Here is a 17,065-nt window from a genome sequence, read left to right as displayed (position 1 = left end):
TAAACTAGGAAACTAGGCATGTATGTACCTGGTAATAATGTTACCTACTGGCTACCATTCGGCATTGTTCCTCCCGCCCTCCATCTGGAGGTAGGTGTGGAGGATTTACCCCTCTTAAGAAAATTCCTGGCAGCATCTATGCTTATGCAGACTCTAGGTTTACATAAAAGAAATAATTTCTTACAATATTTTCAACCCAGCTACCTAAAATTGGGTCTTTTCAACATGTAATCGTCAATGACTATTTAAACGATGCCATTTTTGAACCTTCGAAAATAGTTCATCACAGTTTTGTAGTTTGATAACTGGTGGAGGGATATTATTTATAAAAGGTGTGCTGAAGCTTATTTCTGAACCAGCTTAATGGAATAGGTACATTTTTGAGAAGAAAGATATGAAAAGTCTCTGGATATGTTCATTTGTCATGTAAATTAAAAATGAAATGTTTCTAATACAATCAAAATCAATCAGAATAGCCAGATTTTGAAAGCTACAGATTCGGCAGATGAGATTATGCACTAAACTTCAAGTTGTTGTTGTTGTATGGTTTAACGCCATTTTGCAGCACAAGATAGGCTATACATGGCGGCCAGTATAATTGGTGGAGGAAGAACCATGGAAAACCCCGGGAAGAACCACTGACTCGGGAGAAGCTACTGGCAGGCTTTCTCACGTACCCACATTAGCTGAGCCTGAGACTCGAACTCACGCAAGACAGAGGTGAGATGGCAGTGATCCGTAATGGTGAGCGCTTTAAACCACTCAGCCATAAACTTCAAGTAAAGTTTCAAGCAAGAAATTGTATATTCAGAGCATGTTTTAAGTCCTCGGCGAACTGAAATTTTATTTCCACACATTTTACATAATCCACTAACGTCTTTAGTCGTTTCCAAATTACTGCTGATCACACAAGTATAATCCAGTGATCCTTGTTGTCTATCCTCACTGAACCTAATATGTTTCATGCTGAGCAATCACACGAACATGGGGCTCTTGGCCCCTTTAAGTTGATCATGAGTGAAGGATTTGCCAAGGTTAAACTATTAATTATGATTATATTGCATCTCAAACATTACAACAGCACAGAATAGGATATTTATCATAACACTATTGTATCCCATCAGAATAGTATATATAACCTATTGTATCCCACCAGAATAGGATATCTATCATAACACTATTGTATCCCATCAGAATAGTATATATAACCTATTGTATCCCACCAGAATAGGATATCTATCATAACACTGTTGTATCTTACATGTTTTCTGCAACAGTAGATAAAATTCAGGTCTATTTTTAAAAAAAGGAGAAACTGCTTACAGTTTTGTATTTTATTTTGTTCTCTACGAGAACCTACCTACAAAAGCAATAATTTTTTTTACAACTGGCATTTTTCTCCATGAAAAAAAAACATCATAAGATTTGTATTGGTCAGACACTTGTGCCTCCAATGCAGACAAAATGTCCAAGTCCAAAAAGATGCACAACTTAAAAAATTGCCATGACTGCATTCAAATCTAGTTACACAGGCATACCAACATGCATTTCAGATTTTAATTTTTGGCCTGCCATAATGTGGACCCGATTATGTTCTAACATCTGTGGTCTGTCTGTTAAAAATTTATTTGCTGAAAAATAACTTTTAACTCTCCATGATCCACAGCTACCACACTTTGTGGATGGCTTACACTTGGGGTTTGGTTAACAGATGACCAGTGGAGCTAAAAACTTAAAAAAAAGATGCTGCAATAACCTGAAAATGTAATGTCCTTAAAATCTAATTAGGTCAGTTACACATCAATAAAGTATGCTAATAAAATTTCATTTGTCCACCATAAGTGGCTTTTGCTTAATTTTGTCAAGTTTTTGTAAGAAAGTTTTATGTCCAAACAAATTTAAAAATAGGAGTCTCTCAAAGGGACTGACACTGTTGTTGTAAGGATTTCCAGCAATTCAAGTGTTAATGGAGTGTTGTGAATATCTCCATTTTTTGTAACTCCTGGTACATGATTTTATCCAATTGTTGTAATTTTTATTCATGGCTGTAATTTGTTCAGGTTTTCTTTACTTAGATTTTGCCTTCATGACTAGGGACTGTTTTTAGGAATATTAAGTGTGAAAAATTAGATGGGATCTATAAATAGATGCTTAAGTATGTGTTGATATTTTCTTGCTAATAATCTTAATAAGACTTAATGATGAATTTGGTTTAATTTCTTATTGGCTAACGGGGTTTGGATGGTTCTAGAATTCAGTAAGTTACCATTGGTTGAGCTAGATCACATGAATAGGCAGTTTTGAGATAAATAGAGATGTAAGATCTGTCACTAGGGGTATGTTGTGATGCATAGTCATAATAGAAGTTGTAAATAAGGAGAACTGAGCAATCAGATTAATTCCTATTTTTTCATGTTCCTATTGTAAGTCTGCAGATGTGTTTTATGTTGTACTTAGATATTATTCAAGCGGAAAAACTTCTAGTTTCTCTTGTCTTCATAATTTAGCCTTGTGGGATCATGTGCTACAGAACCATATAGCCCTGGCATTAAGGTTACAATAAATCTAATAAATAAGAATCTAAAACTGAAATTAAGAAGTAAAGATACTTATTTCAAAACACGTTTGAACAAGTAGACTATGGCATTAATGGAGTTGAAATCCTAATACAGGAATTTAGAAATGCAGATTGGGTATAGAAGTCAGAGTGCTATTTTAAGAAAGTTATGCAAACCTTTTGTTAGTGAAAAATCTTATGTTGGAGCAGAAGTATCCAAAAGACAATACCTGCGAGGTGTGGAAAATTGTACACACCAACCATAAGAACAGTTTTCAAATTTGTTCCAGCTGGCTAAGCTAGCTATGTATATGCCTATTCAGACAACAGAATGTGAATGGGGGTTCTCAGTACAGAACAACATTCTTACACTTATAAGGAACAGGTTAAGCTCAGAAACAGTCGACAGATTAATGCTTACTAGAGAAAACATCTTTTGAAGAATTTGATTTAAAACAAAAAGACAGATATCAAAGTTTCTGTAAATATTGAACTATGGCCATTTCCTTCTCCCCTCATTTCTGTTCTACTCTCTCCTTATTTTTGTGACAAGGGGGGAAAAGCCCTCCTCATGAAACAAATCCTGGGAGCATCTCTGCTGATGTGACTTTCTGTTTTGGAGGAGTAACAATGAGATTTTCAACATGGCTGCTGTGCTGGCTGTATTGGATAACAGATTGGCACCCTTTCTATTCAGGACCAACTAGATATCACAAGTATTTTGGTGAGCACCTAGCGAGGCAGCTGTTAGTACCCTTTTTATAATTCTTTGGTTTGATGTGGCCTGGGTTCGAACACACAACATCCTGCATACGAGGCAGACACTCTAACCACTAAGCCATCGGAGCGGTTTTTGGACATATAAATCAGCACCATTTTCATTTAGGACCAACTCGACATCATAAGGAGTCCTTTATTGCAAACACTTTTGATAAGGAGGAGTACTGATAAAATCATAAGAATGAAAACTCTAGCTCACTTTACAATTCAGAGTAGTGATAACAAAAGTTTCAAGATGGCTGTGGTGACAGCCATACTAGATGTCAGAGCAGCACCATTTTCAAAAAGGTTCAATTAGATCATTTGATGAATGTGTGTTTAAAATTTCATGGCAATTCTCTGAGTAGTTTAGAAGTAGTAGTGCTAACAAACCGATGCATGACAAACAGACCTTTTCATTCTCCTGGTCTATGACCAGATGAGCTAAAAATCTGCTATGATGGCTTGAAAATCTAAAAAATTCATCAAAATATGGATGCAAATTTGCTATCCTAATTTCATTTGTCTACATTGAGTGTTGTTTTACAATCTTTCTAACAAGGTTCTTTTAAATAAAATGAAAGGGCAAAATCAATATCACCCACTGCAAAGTGTGGGCATAGAAAGTCAAGGTGATCGACAGTGGACTTTTAAAACAAATGTATGAAAAATGTTATAAGTTATAAAGAGTCAACGATGCATAATTAAGATAGTACACAAATAAATCTGGCTTTCGTCTTACTGTTTAACAAAACTTAACTCATAGATTTCAAAAAGTGTTTAATGTTCACTCCATCTGGGTGAACACCAATAAAGAACATTATATAGTTAGCTTCACTTAAGCCGTGAGGGCTAAATAAAATACGAATTGGTGGCGTTTTAATGTGATGATGGTGACAACAACATTTATAATTACCAAGATCTCCAAAAGCACTTTGTTTTGAAGGCTTGCACAAACTGAAACATGTATCAGATATAGACAGCTTTATTTTAAAACAAACCAAAAGCTGATAATCAGTAAAAAATAAATATTTCATTACAAGACCAAGACAGCATTGAAACCTGTGACATAATTATATATACATTAGAAAGTATTAAAAAAAGATCCATAAGAACAATGAATTCCAATTCATCAAAGAAAATGTAGTTATTCTTCAAAGATATTATCTTCTAGTGTCATGATACTGAAATATAATTAAAAATAATACAGAAAAATACATTTCACTGTATGTACATATTTTCTTCTGCTTTGACAGATCACTTTACTTTACATATACATTTTTATGTAACACAAATACCAGATATACTTGCTTATGAGATCAGTCCAACTACTAACAACACAGACCATTATCTGCCATCGCAAAATATATGGGCAAATCAGGTTTTATGTTTGCTCTAATAATTATTCTTAACAAACTGCAAAGACCCAAATCTGCCAGCGCAAGACCAGAGAGCAGATCTGGACTGCATTTGTAAGCAAGCATATATGGTAAATGTCATGTGACTTCTATACATATTCAGAGCAGCTTTACTTCCACTGCACTGTACAAAGTTTCAGAGCATATTACCACCACCCATATAGAATTCCAAACTCTACCCTCCAGGTTATGACCCAGGGGACATAACCCAAAATCCATTAGATACTTACTAGCATACATAATTTTCTTTATTAATTTAATTTACCTAAAGGGCTACATAAGGACTAGTACACTTGATCAATGGCTGCATCACTGAAACCTTCTCACAGTGAAAGCAGCCCACAGAAAAGATGGTTGAAATGGTGGAAACAATAATTAAACAATGTAACAATTGAATCATTATCAAAACTGGCTGTCCATGAAGAAGAAAATTTGTTTTATTATTATTTTAAAAATTCCAGGTGTTGTCATGGGCTGCAAAAAATACAACTATGGGCTGCATGTCCGAGACCCTTGATCTGTACATGTTTCATTTAGTTTTTTTTTCCCTCCAGACCTTGACTTGGCTTTCCATTGCCCCCAAGCAAAAGCACTTGGGATTATAAATTAATTAGTAAGGAATGCATAATTCTACATATATAATATACAGGAATAATCCACAATATAAGGCCAAGTATCCAACTAAATTGCAAAGTTCAGCAAATCCTGTAGCCCAAATTTTGGTACAAGTGAAGTTCTTGGTTGGGCTCATTAAAATTTTGAAAAGGTTTGTCTATAACAAGTCTGATTTTATCACCAGCAGAACAAACAAAGACCCCATCTGCTAGCACAATATGCAATGACAGAGCAGGTCCATGTTGTTTGCAATGGGACTAAACTTATAAGTGAGTACATATGTCATATTAGTTGCTTTCAGATTAAAATCATTTGAGTAAATGACAGAACGTTCAGCAGAAATTGTCAGCATGCCATCTACTGCTACCTTCGGTAGAAATTATCTCCAGGCCATCTACTGCAATTGGCACTAAAGAGAACACTTGCCAGCATGTGTACAAATCTTGAGCTTATCACTACAGTTAAGTACTAATTGCTGACACCAACTAGCGTGGTGGTTAAAAATCAAAGAGGTCATTTGGTTCTGCAGAAATTATAGCAATGTTAATGGTCTCATACCTTACCATTTATACTTGCTTATAAGTCAAGTCAGATTGCAAACAACAAAGATCCTGTCATATCATACTGTGCATGCCGATTAGGGTATATATTTTTTGTTCTACTGATTACTCCCAACAAACTGCACAGACCCAGATATGCCAGTGCATTATGTGATGGCAGATCTGGGTCTGTGCAATCTGAAGCTGGTATTGACATATAAGTGAGTACATATGGTAATTAACCAAGTAAATTGTATCACCGACTATTATACGTAGATCATATAATAAATTGTACTTTATCCAACGATACTAAACCATAAAACCTGTCTTCAAAGACCATTGTTATGACAAATACACAGTATGTAAGATACTAAATGTGCAGATAAAGTAGGCCTTGGTTATACAAGCAGTATTTTTTCAGGAAGGAAATTCATTAGAGATTTATATTCATTATAAATCAAGACCATCATCACAAGTTTTGGGCAAAAATCTCATCATAAGAGAAAGGCACACAATGGATTGTCTGCCATGACCTGTGATAATGGAATCAACTGATGTATTACATATAATTGTAACAAATTTTAAAAAGGGGAGGAATAAAAAGTAAAATGTCTCAATTACTGGTAATATGCATTCATGCACTTCAGACATACCATATATACTCCCAAACAAGCCTGGTCTACTGGCAAACAAAATAGACCCTATTCAGCCATTACACTTGTCAACAGATAGGTGTATGTAGATTGCAGTTGGATGTAACTTGTAAGCAAGAATAGATGTTATGTCAGCAGATTAAGTTCATACTGTTGGACATGGATCACTGAATATACCATATTTACTCACTTTTAAGTCCAGTCCAACCGCAAAAAACATAGACCATGATCTGCAATCATATAAAGTAACAACGTATCAAGGTCTAAGCTGTATGTTCTACTGATTACTTTTAACTGAATAGACCCAGACCTGCAAGCACATTATGCAATGGTAGATCAGGGTCTATGCAGTTTGTTGTGGGGTTTAACACCACTTTTTCAGCACACAATAGGCTATACATGGAGGCCAGTATTAATGGTGGAGTAAGAACCTGGGAAAACCCCAGGAAGAACCACTGACCTACGAGAAGCTACTGGCAAGCTTTCTCACATACCCACATTGACCGAATCCTAGACTTGAACCCATGCAGACAGAGGTGAGATAGCAGTGATCCATAATGGAGAGCATTTTAGACCACTCAGGCACTCGGTTTGGAGCGGGACTTGACTCAGAAGTGAGAATAGATAGAGCTGATCTCGATTCATTTATTTTTAACAATTGGCTTCTCAGGGTTGCAAAAACACATTGTTCATATTGTCTGTCGGAAATGTGTTTTTACAGACAAGAAACTTTTGCAGGGTTACTTCTTGTTGTTATGGGTTTAATGCCATTTTTCAGCACATGAGGGGCTATACATGGCAACAAGTATAACTGGTATAGAAAGAGCCTGTGAAAACCCAGAGAAGAATCACCGACCCGAGAAGCTATCGCAAGCTTTCTCAAAAACCTACATTAGACTAGCCCATGACTTCAACCCACGCTGACAGAGGTGAGATGGCACTGATCTGGAATGGTGAGCGCTTTAGACTAGCTGGGGTCCCCACAAAGTTACTTGTCAGTGGACAAGTAAAATGTGGCCTGTAACATTAATGGGCAACAGTTCCTATTTTGTCAGAGCTGTGTTTACAAAAGCACAATTCATACTTACCAGAGAATGTCATATGGGTGCATTGTATATTTACATAGTGTATGCTGAAAAATTGACGGATTCTGACTGAAAAGCAGATGCAGCTTCTATGAATACAACCAGTGGAAGCAGACAGTTCTGGTTTAGGCAGTATTTTTTATGGTTACATCTGATCAGAAGGAATTTAATTGGCAGGAGAATAGGGCTTACCTGAAGAATGTTTTTTTCGAACCAGTCGCTGTACTCCTTGAAATCATTATGTGTGACTAGAATGAATTTTTCCTGAATTCATCTGGATAGATAGTTTTCTTAAAATGCTAGGGCCAAATGATGAAAAGTTGATTGAAAAGTCAACAAAACAGGCTAAAACAAAACATGTTAGGGAACATGACAAAGAAGAGAAAATGGGAGTTCAACGATTCTTGGCTGCAAAAGTTTCTTCGGCTTGAGGCTAACAAAGAAAATCACACTTTCACCTTGTATGCAAGAAATACCTCTCACTTGCAGGCAAAACCGGTGGACTATTTGCCATACTGGATATCACAAGGAAAGACATGTCATTAACAAACCAAACAAGTGTGAATCAAAATATATACATGTCACCGTTTCCGTGTGTCTGTAGTTTAAGTACACATTTTGCTGCAAAAAATGACGAGTTAAAATATCCAGTATATTTTACATGTCCCGGATCCATACTTCGTACATTTAAATGGTACAGCTTAATAAAGTAAACATTTTAATAGTCCTATTTTCCACTATTCCTTTTTCAAATATGAAGAAGTGGTCTTTTATGCAGTTTTAATTTACTTGTCCGTGTACAACTTTTGATTTTGACAAGATTTCTGCACTCCTGCAATCTACATGTTATTACTAGCTGTAAAAAAGGTGTAATATTTTTGTAAATTCATAAATTTTGTTCTGTAAGATCGAGGTGTCAGAATATAACTTCCATGTTACTCAAATCCATGGACAAGTATGACTTCAGAAGGACCAATCATTTTTCTAAGTCATATGTCCAAGGCAATTGAGAAATATTTTCTAATCCCCAAATTAGCTCAATTTAGTTCCTTACTGCAGCTTATTCTATTTCACTTAACAGTAAATAAAGTTACGAAAATAAAGTGTTATGGTTTTATCTAATGAAATTCCAAAATTCAAAATATGTCTTTTTAAAATTTTGTATCCTTGATGCTGAAACCTGAATACCTACATTGTTAAGAGTTTTTACAGGAACATTTTGTGGCTTATATCTTATATATATAGGTAACTAAATAAAAACAATATTGCTAACATTCACAATAAACAATCTGGTTGTTTGTTTTAATGCTATTCACTCCCTTCTAAAACTTGGACTCGTCCAAAATCCCAGTATGCTAGTCACGATCATCAAGAGGAATTGTGGATTCCAAATTCATTTCAATGTTATGGATTCCAAATTCATTTCAATATTGTGGATTCCAAATTCATTTCAATATTGTGGATTCCAAATTCATTTCAAGATTGTGGATTCCAAATTTATGTCAAAGGATTGACATATGCATAGCTGGGACAGTGTTTACATTATGATCTGGAAAGTTGTGTAAATATTCAAACTGATTCATCATCTTGCAGATTTTAACAATATTGTCATTTTATTCAGCTAAGTATAGATCCCTGAGAAAAGCATTCATCATTTAGAGTAAACTTTACTAATGGGGAGATGTGATCTCAGATGAATTTCCAATTTCTGTTCATCAAAAAACTTTTGGCTACACACAACACATTCTTGGGAACTAGTAAATAGTTTGTCTTTGCCATCCTGGCTCTTTTGTAGATCACCGATGTTTTTACCACCTTCTACCCCAATAGTGTCAGTCAATGAAATAAGGTTATCGATGTTTGAGTCATCTAATTTTGCACTTTCAGAATTATTTGCCATTTCCGAAATTCCAGGTTCCATTGAGATGTTTTCTCCTGCCAGTAGCTCACGGAGAGCGTCGTTAGCCTTTGCTGGGTTAGAGTGCTGCTCCAGATGCTTCCTTAATAATCTCCGTTTTGAAAATACTTTCGGGCAGATTTCACAACTGTAAGTTGCTGGCCTTCCATGAACTTTCATATGAATAGTTAAGCTTCTCTTAACCTCAAACCCCTTACTGCACTCGGGACATGTGAAAGGCTTTGACTTCCAGAGCAATCTCATGTGATCCTGTTGTAGATCTTGAATTTTCTTACTCTCTCCCATCTTAATATTATCATTACGTGAGAGAGTTTTATGTGCATTCGAGCTGGCTGTTTCAGCTTCCTTAGAAATGTTTTCTTTAGCCAGCGTCTTCTGGAGGGCATCATTAGCTTTGGATAGATTGCTGTGCCGATACAGATGCTTCTTTAATAATCGCTGTTTTGAAAATACTTTTGGACATATTTCACAACTATAAGTGACTGGCTTTCCATGAACTTTCAGATGAACGTTCAGGTTTCCTTTATGAGCAAAACCCTTCTTGCAATATGAACATATGAATGGTTTTAGACCTAAATGAAGTCTCATGTGTGCATTCAAGTTCCCTTTGTGTGAAAATCTTTTGCCACATTCTTTACATTTAAAAGGCCTGCTACCTGTATGTGTCCTGACATGAGCCAATAAATTTCCTTTTGCAGAAAAGGTTTTACCACAGTCTTCACATTTATATGGCTTAATATTTGCATGAATTCTTTTATGAACTGTCAAATTTCCTGGAAATGAAAATGATTTATTACACTCATCACATCTGAAAAGCTTCTCACCACTGTGGATCCGTTCATGTGCTTTAAGATTCCCTCGGCTAGAAAATTTTTTATGGCATGTTACACATCGGAATTTTTTTGATGACTGTTGATCCCTTTTGGAAGTCTGCAAGTATTCACTTTGTGCAGCGATAATATGAGCTGTATTGCGAGCACACGATCTTTTTCTGTCAATTTTCATTTTCCAATTTCATACAGGAGTAATGTGCAGTGCGTCTGTTTTCAGTGGTATCCAGAACCAGACATACATCAAGGAAGAAGTCTGCCTTGAGCAACTCTGTAAAATAAATAAATTAAAAAAAGGAATTTGATCCAATAGATTGTTGTGTTTTTTTAAATCCATACAATGGCAAGATATCCCTCTACTTATTCAAGTACTCTACTACTCTAACAAGATTCCCTCAGAGATAATGGTGATATTCTGATCTGAAAGAATTTCCAAGTATTCACTTTAAGAACATTTCTTCTTTTTAACTGCCATTTGTTGAAACAATCTCTAATATTTTTTTAGCAATAATAAGATTTTCAAATTAGCTACTGTGGCAGCCATATTGGTTGTAAAGTCTTTTGGTGAAAACCTATGTTAATAGAATTCATGAGAAGTGATAAGATTTTCAAGATGGCTGTCATGGCAACCATATTAGTATTACTATTAAGACTGGTACCATTGTCATTTAGAACCAGATAGGCATCAAAAGAAGTTGTTTTTTTTATTAAAAAATTATATGAAAATACCAGGTCAAACTGGCTATCCTGGCAAGAATAGTAGTAATAAGATTTTGAGTGTCACAATGGCAGTAAATTGTACATTGAATCAGCAGAATTAATAAGTTTTTTTTGTTGTACATTGAATATAATTTAGAAACTGATCATTTAATATTCAGGACAGATGGGTTGTGATTTTTCTTTGAACCAGAACATTCTTCTTTCATTTAATTCAGGATCATTTTTGTTTTAGACTAAATTAATATATATATATATATATATATATATATATATATATATATATATATATATATAGCTATTTTATTTTTCTATAGATCAGGATACAAGGAATTTAATTCCAGCTATCTGGGGGAAGGACATTTTGGTCAAAATAATCACACTCTGTGCACCCCATTCCCACAAAATTAAAAGTGACTGGTCACTTGCAACATTTTCTTAAGTTCTAATAGTAATGCACAATTCAGTACAGGTGGGTGGGGCATGGTACTCTGTGAAGAAATGGCTGAAGATTATGTTAACTGCAATGTCTAAATTCTTTCAGTTAATCATCTTGCAATGTTTGGCATGGTTATGAAGGAATAAATACAAAACAAATTTCTGGGAAATAACATGTATTTCTCATTATTACATTATCCAACAGATGGGTGTCAGGAAGTTGAGAAACATGAAAAAAGAGCTCCATATCTGTACTTCACAGTGTGAAAAGAAGGCAGACAACCAAATTACAGTTGATGACTGGAAAGAGGCTGGAAAGAGATGGAAAAGATATATGGCTAAGCTGACCTGTCTCTAACATTGAATTTGAAAGGACATGAAGCAAACGGGTTATGCCGGCAATTTGAGGTCGATCGTTCACTCAACTCTATAAAGACATTTGTCTTATCAGTGTAAACAGAATTCCTAATTGATTTTTTTAGAGCTTGGTAATTTTATTTCTAAGAGAAATATTATCATTCAACTGTCATGATCAAAATTATTTTATTTATGCAGTTGATTAAATTATTATATTTTACATAGAGGCTCATGTTGTTCTATTCTATATCTCAACTCAGATCTGTTATTCCATGCATTAATTTTCATATTTTATGATTCACTCAGTCGGAGCAATAACACTGTGGTTCATCATCTCCTAGATAACGATAACCAAGCAAAAGTGACATGTATATGACAAGTGGGCACACCCACCCGCACTAATATATTACAAACACACTAAGGAACTGCACTGCACTGGGCAGATTGTTCTTGGCCTTTGCAAAACTTTTATGCTGTCTAAAATGCATGTGATGGTAAAATGGTGAAAGAGGCCAGAACAAGCAAATCACCAATATTTCTAGCACCCCTCTTCATTCAGAACGAAAGCAATTTCAAAATGTAATTTTTTTTCCCTTCATTATCTCAAAGTAAACTTCAGGTTGTTAATCTAAACAGCCTCATAACTGGAAGTGATGAGAAGACCCTAGTCAAAGTCATTACAGTGGTTCTGCCCAAAGCACCATGTATTCTGCACACACACCATTTACATGAGAACACTAGGTGCATATTGACAGATGTATAATGCAGTTACGGTGACTGACTGAAACAATATCTTGAAACAAATTGGGGGTGGGGGGTGGAGATGGACTAGTTCACACTGACATTTGTTTGATTTCTGAAAAATGGAGTAATTGCTTCCCGCAAAGGCTAAAGACAAATATTGAATAAAAGTCAATATCCCATTAATATATAAAAATCAATAACTCGTTAATATAAAAAATCAATAACCCATAAGAATCAAACAGATTGAATGCATTCAGAAAAATAAAGAAGAACCATGTTCTTAAAGCATACAACTATAGAACAAAAATGCTCAAAATGTTTTTCTTCAAAATTGCATAAATAACCAATTATACATTCTGATTAATACTCTAGTAGTACTCAACTGGAGAACTGAAGCTTGCCAACAGTCATAAACAATTTCAGTCTAAGAAAATGGAAAGGATATAAATGAAACAAGCAAAAACATGTTCAAACACCACACTGACACTGACACAAAATATATTAATTCTACGGATGGACAGACAACTCTTGCTGCACCAAAGACAAACAGACAAAAACCTTGACTGGGGAATAAAAATTCTAAATGTATGAACTGTCACAATTACTGCAATAAAATTAAAACCTGAACCTCAAAATATACTTCACAAGAGATATATAATACAATGTCAGTGGATACTCGTGGGATTTTGATAATTTTCACTTACATTCTGTTTATATGCTACTATTCCCCGTTACTATTCCCTGTTTATCATCTCTGTCCAATCAAGTAGGACTGATAAATGTCATTACATGAATTGTGGTAAAAATATATAAAAATAAATAAATAATTCTTATCAAAATTGCCTCAAGGTTAATTTGGCATTTTATTATTATTAAAACACCACCATGTCAACCTATCCTGCTGATACATACACCCAAAACATGTAAATACTTGTACTGCCATGTCAGCCTATTCTGATGATACATACACCAAAAACATGTAACTACTTGTACAGCCGTGGCAGCCTATTCTGATGATACATACACCAAAAACATGTAAATACTTGTACAGCCGTGTCAACCTATTCTGCTGATACATACACCCAAAACATGTAAATACTTGTACTGCCATGTCAGCCTATTCTGATGACACATACACCAAAAATATGTAAATACTTGTACTACCGTGTCAGCCTATTCTGATGATACATACAACAAAACCATGTAAATACTTGTACCACCGTGTCAGTCTATTCTGAGCATTGTACTATTCTGCACAATGCTACATCATTTCTGTAATAATTGGATCACATGTTGTTTTTGGTCTAAAATCCAATTGTATCAAGAAAGAAAATTCATCTTTTAATAAGCTAAACAATATTCATCAAGTGTACAAAAATATCTCATGTTTCTCTTCTAAATGAATACGAAAATGTGATTTCTAAGTCTACATGAAGACCCACCCCATGACTTTCTTGAACTTCTAACCTGAAAAACCTATTTAATATTTATCTTTTAAAATCATACAAATCAATACACTACTTAAAAGATAGAAATATCTACCTCAAAACAAAACCGCATCTTAATCCAAGTTTCTAACTTTGCAAGTTGTCCCACACCAACTTTATCATCTGCTAACCAACTTGTCAAACAGCCACTTGGATGGATTAATAAGAAATTCCTGGGTGCAAAGTCTGTTTCAAAATTCTTTAGTAACTTTTTTTTCTTCCATTAACGAGACATTGTAAAAATTACATTCTATTCATTGTTGTGTCTCATCAACTTACTAACTTTTTTAATCAAAGATTCAACTTTTCTAAAACAAAACTGGTGTAGTTTGCTTATTATCTCTTGCCATTTATTGTCATTTTTAAGTTGAATTTTGCAAAACCAGCTATAAACCTGACCTAGTTCCTTGGCTGAAATGCAGACTGAATTAGTCCAATGTTATGCATTCCATTTTCATAGCCTAATGCATAAACATTACAGCTTTTCATAATCAGTGCACATACAGAATAGGTTGGACTGCTCCAGTGGCCTAGCGGTTAGAGGACCTGCCATGGATGCAGGAGGTCGTGGGTTCAAACCAAGGCTTTGTCATAACAAAGACTTTAAAATATAGTACTAACAGCTACCTCGCTTGGCACTCAGCATTAAGAGGTTAGTGTTAAGACTGGCCAGCCTGGGGTCAGGATAATGTGACATGCAGCGTGATGTCCCAGTGCTGGACATCATTATAAGCTGTCACACTTCAGACATTGTAGCAATATACTGAAAAATTGTTGTTGTAGTTGTTGTTGTTGTAGGGTTTAATGCCATTTTTCAGCACACAATAGGCAATACATGGCGGCCAGTATTAATGGTAGAAGAACCCGGGAAAGAACAACCGACCCACGAGAAGCTACTGGCAAGCGTTCTCACATATCCACATTAGCCAAATCCGAGACTCGAACCCACACAGACAGAAGTGAGATGACAGTGATCGGTAACAGAGAGCACTTTAGACCACTTGGCCACTCTGGGCCTCTGAAAAATTGTTAAAGCTACATTAATAATACAAATCACACACAGAATAGGCAGACATATCATGGATCCTGAAAACACAGCAGTATTATCCTGTGTATCCAAAATTAGTATTGTTTCTAACAGAATTTTCTGATGACAACTGCTGCTTTTCAAATGGGATCAGCACTGCTTTATTTTACTGTCATCAATCAGTCGAAAATTCGGTATGTTTTGTGCCAGTGATGGTGATGGAAACTTTACATTTGCTGAAAAGCCCGAATGCAGTGTATAATTCTGTGTGTATTGTGGTAAAAATGAAATAAGTTCTATAAAAATCACTTAAATCAATGTTAATTTTAACAAGCATTATTATCAAACAAATATGAATAATAACTTATATGTGTACATGGATATATAGACTGAAAACACGTAAATACTTGTTTCTTTTGGGTTGTTCTATTGCGTTTCGGTTTTTGATCGTATTTCAGTGTTTCAAGTAACCGTCCAGATTTGTTTGAGGAAGGTCAAATTTCGCAAAATCTTCTCTGGGTTAAAATGACGATTCTCCATTTCATTCTTAGATGAAAAAAAAAACAACAAATGTAGATCTGAAAGGTTAAAAGGAATTTATTTCCTATACCTCCAAGAACTGGAGAGTTTACCACATAAATATTAAGACCTTACGACTACCTGCAACCGAACCATGATCAAGTCCATGATCAGATCGCAGGAAATAAAAACATACACTGCTCACAGCAACAAATCTGTACCTCGTAATTCTTCCTACATTTGATATTTTTTGGACATCACAATTCCTGCAAATAAATATCAACATACCTGGGAGTCTTGGAAAATAACAATTCACGGAGAATTCACACGATGGTGTCAAAATTTTAAAATTTCATATATCACTTGGAAGATGTTGCCTCACTTCCGCCAAAAACAGTCATGCGTTTATGTGAGCGAGTAAAAATCGGTGTTAATCGACAAAACTGGCAAACACACCTAATATTGCTGGAAAACCAATGTTCTTCTTGATTGGTAATGTCCTTTTTTCTCTGAATGTAGGAAAAATAAGACAATATTAGTTGTAAAAGTGAATTATCTTGAAATCAAAATAAAAAAACAAATTTTGGTTACACCGATGGTCCCACTCTCCCCTACCAATTATTTAGTCTGAACCTTAGTGATTGACTATACCCGATAGAAGGCTCTAATCACATAACGCTTTTCACAACCTAAATCATTAAGCCTAAAGACCCCGCCGCCTTAATACACTAACCCTTCAAGCAACATGCTGCATTTTAAATTATTGACGTGAAAGTTGTAGAGTTTTGGGATCTAAATCCAGGAGGGAACTTAACATTTGAGCGCCATCTTGTCTTGGTGTGTGTGGGGGGGGGGGGGGGGGGTCGTCCACATCTGACGTCACACAATTTTTGCCTTTCTTTTTTTTACTCTACTCTCCCATGTCACAAAAAAAGAGACCCCCTCTATGTTTGTCAGAAATCTCTTGACCTCACAATTGTTCTGTAATACTGAAAAGTAAATATAATGTACATCAGTTAACTATAAAAACAGAACAACAATCTGTAGTGTGTGTGTGTGTGTGTGTGTGCGTGATTTGGATTTTTAAGGTAGCTTTAACAATTTTTCAGTCATATTGCTACGATGTCTGCAGTGTGGCAGTTTATAGTGATGCCTGTCACTGGGGCATCATGTCGCGGACTTGTAGCATGATGTCCCACCAAGTAACACTATCCTGACACCAGGCCGACCAGTCTTAACACTAACCTCTCAATGCTGAGCGCCAAGCGAGGCAGCTGTTAGTACCATGTTTGTAATCTTTGGTATAGCTCGGCCGGGGATCGAACCCACGACCTCCCGCATCCGAGGTGGACTAACTACTTGGCCACTGGAAGGGTCATTAATCTTTAATGTAAAATAGTGT

At 35.4% G+C, this 17,065-nt stretch overlaps 1 long non-coding RNA gene across 1 annotated transcript; it reads right to left on the bottom strand.

The window, feature by feature from the left end:
* Positions 1–2,592: 2,592 nt before the first annotated feature.
* Positions 2,593–16,372, bottom strand: LOC149790259 (uncharacterized). Its single transcript, XR_016423823.1, has 2 exons — positions 15,952–16,372; positions 2,593–10,645 (listed from the first exon to the last, which is right to left on the bottom strand). It is a non-coding gene; the product is annotated as an uncharacterized LOC149790259 (long non-coding RNA).
* Between the last annotated feature and the right edge of the window lie 693 nt (positions 16,373–17,065).

This window comes from Sinohyriopsis cumingii, chromosome 10 (assembly GCF_028554795.1).
Source record: "Sinohyriopsis cumingii isolate HCF-2022 chromosome 10, ASM2855479v2, whole genome shotgun sequence".
NCBI lineage: Eukaryota > Metazoa > Mollusca > Bivalvia > Unionida > Unionidae > Sinohyriopsis > Sinohyriopsis cumingii.
The sequence above is the reverse complement of the archived record's forward strand: the minus strand, read 5'-3'. Positions and strand labels throughout refer to the sequence as shown.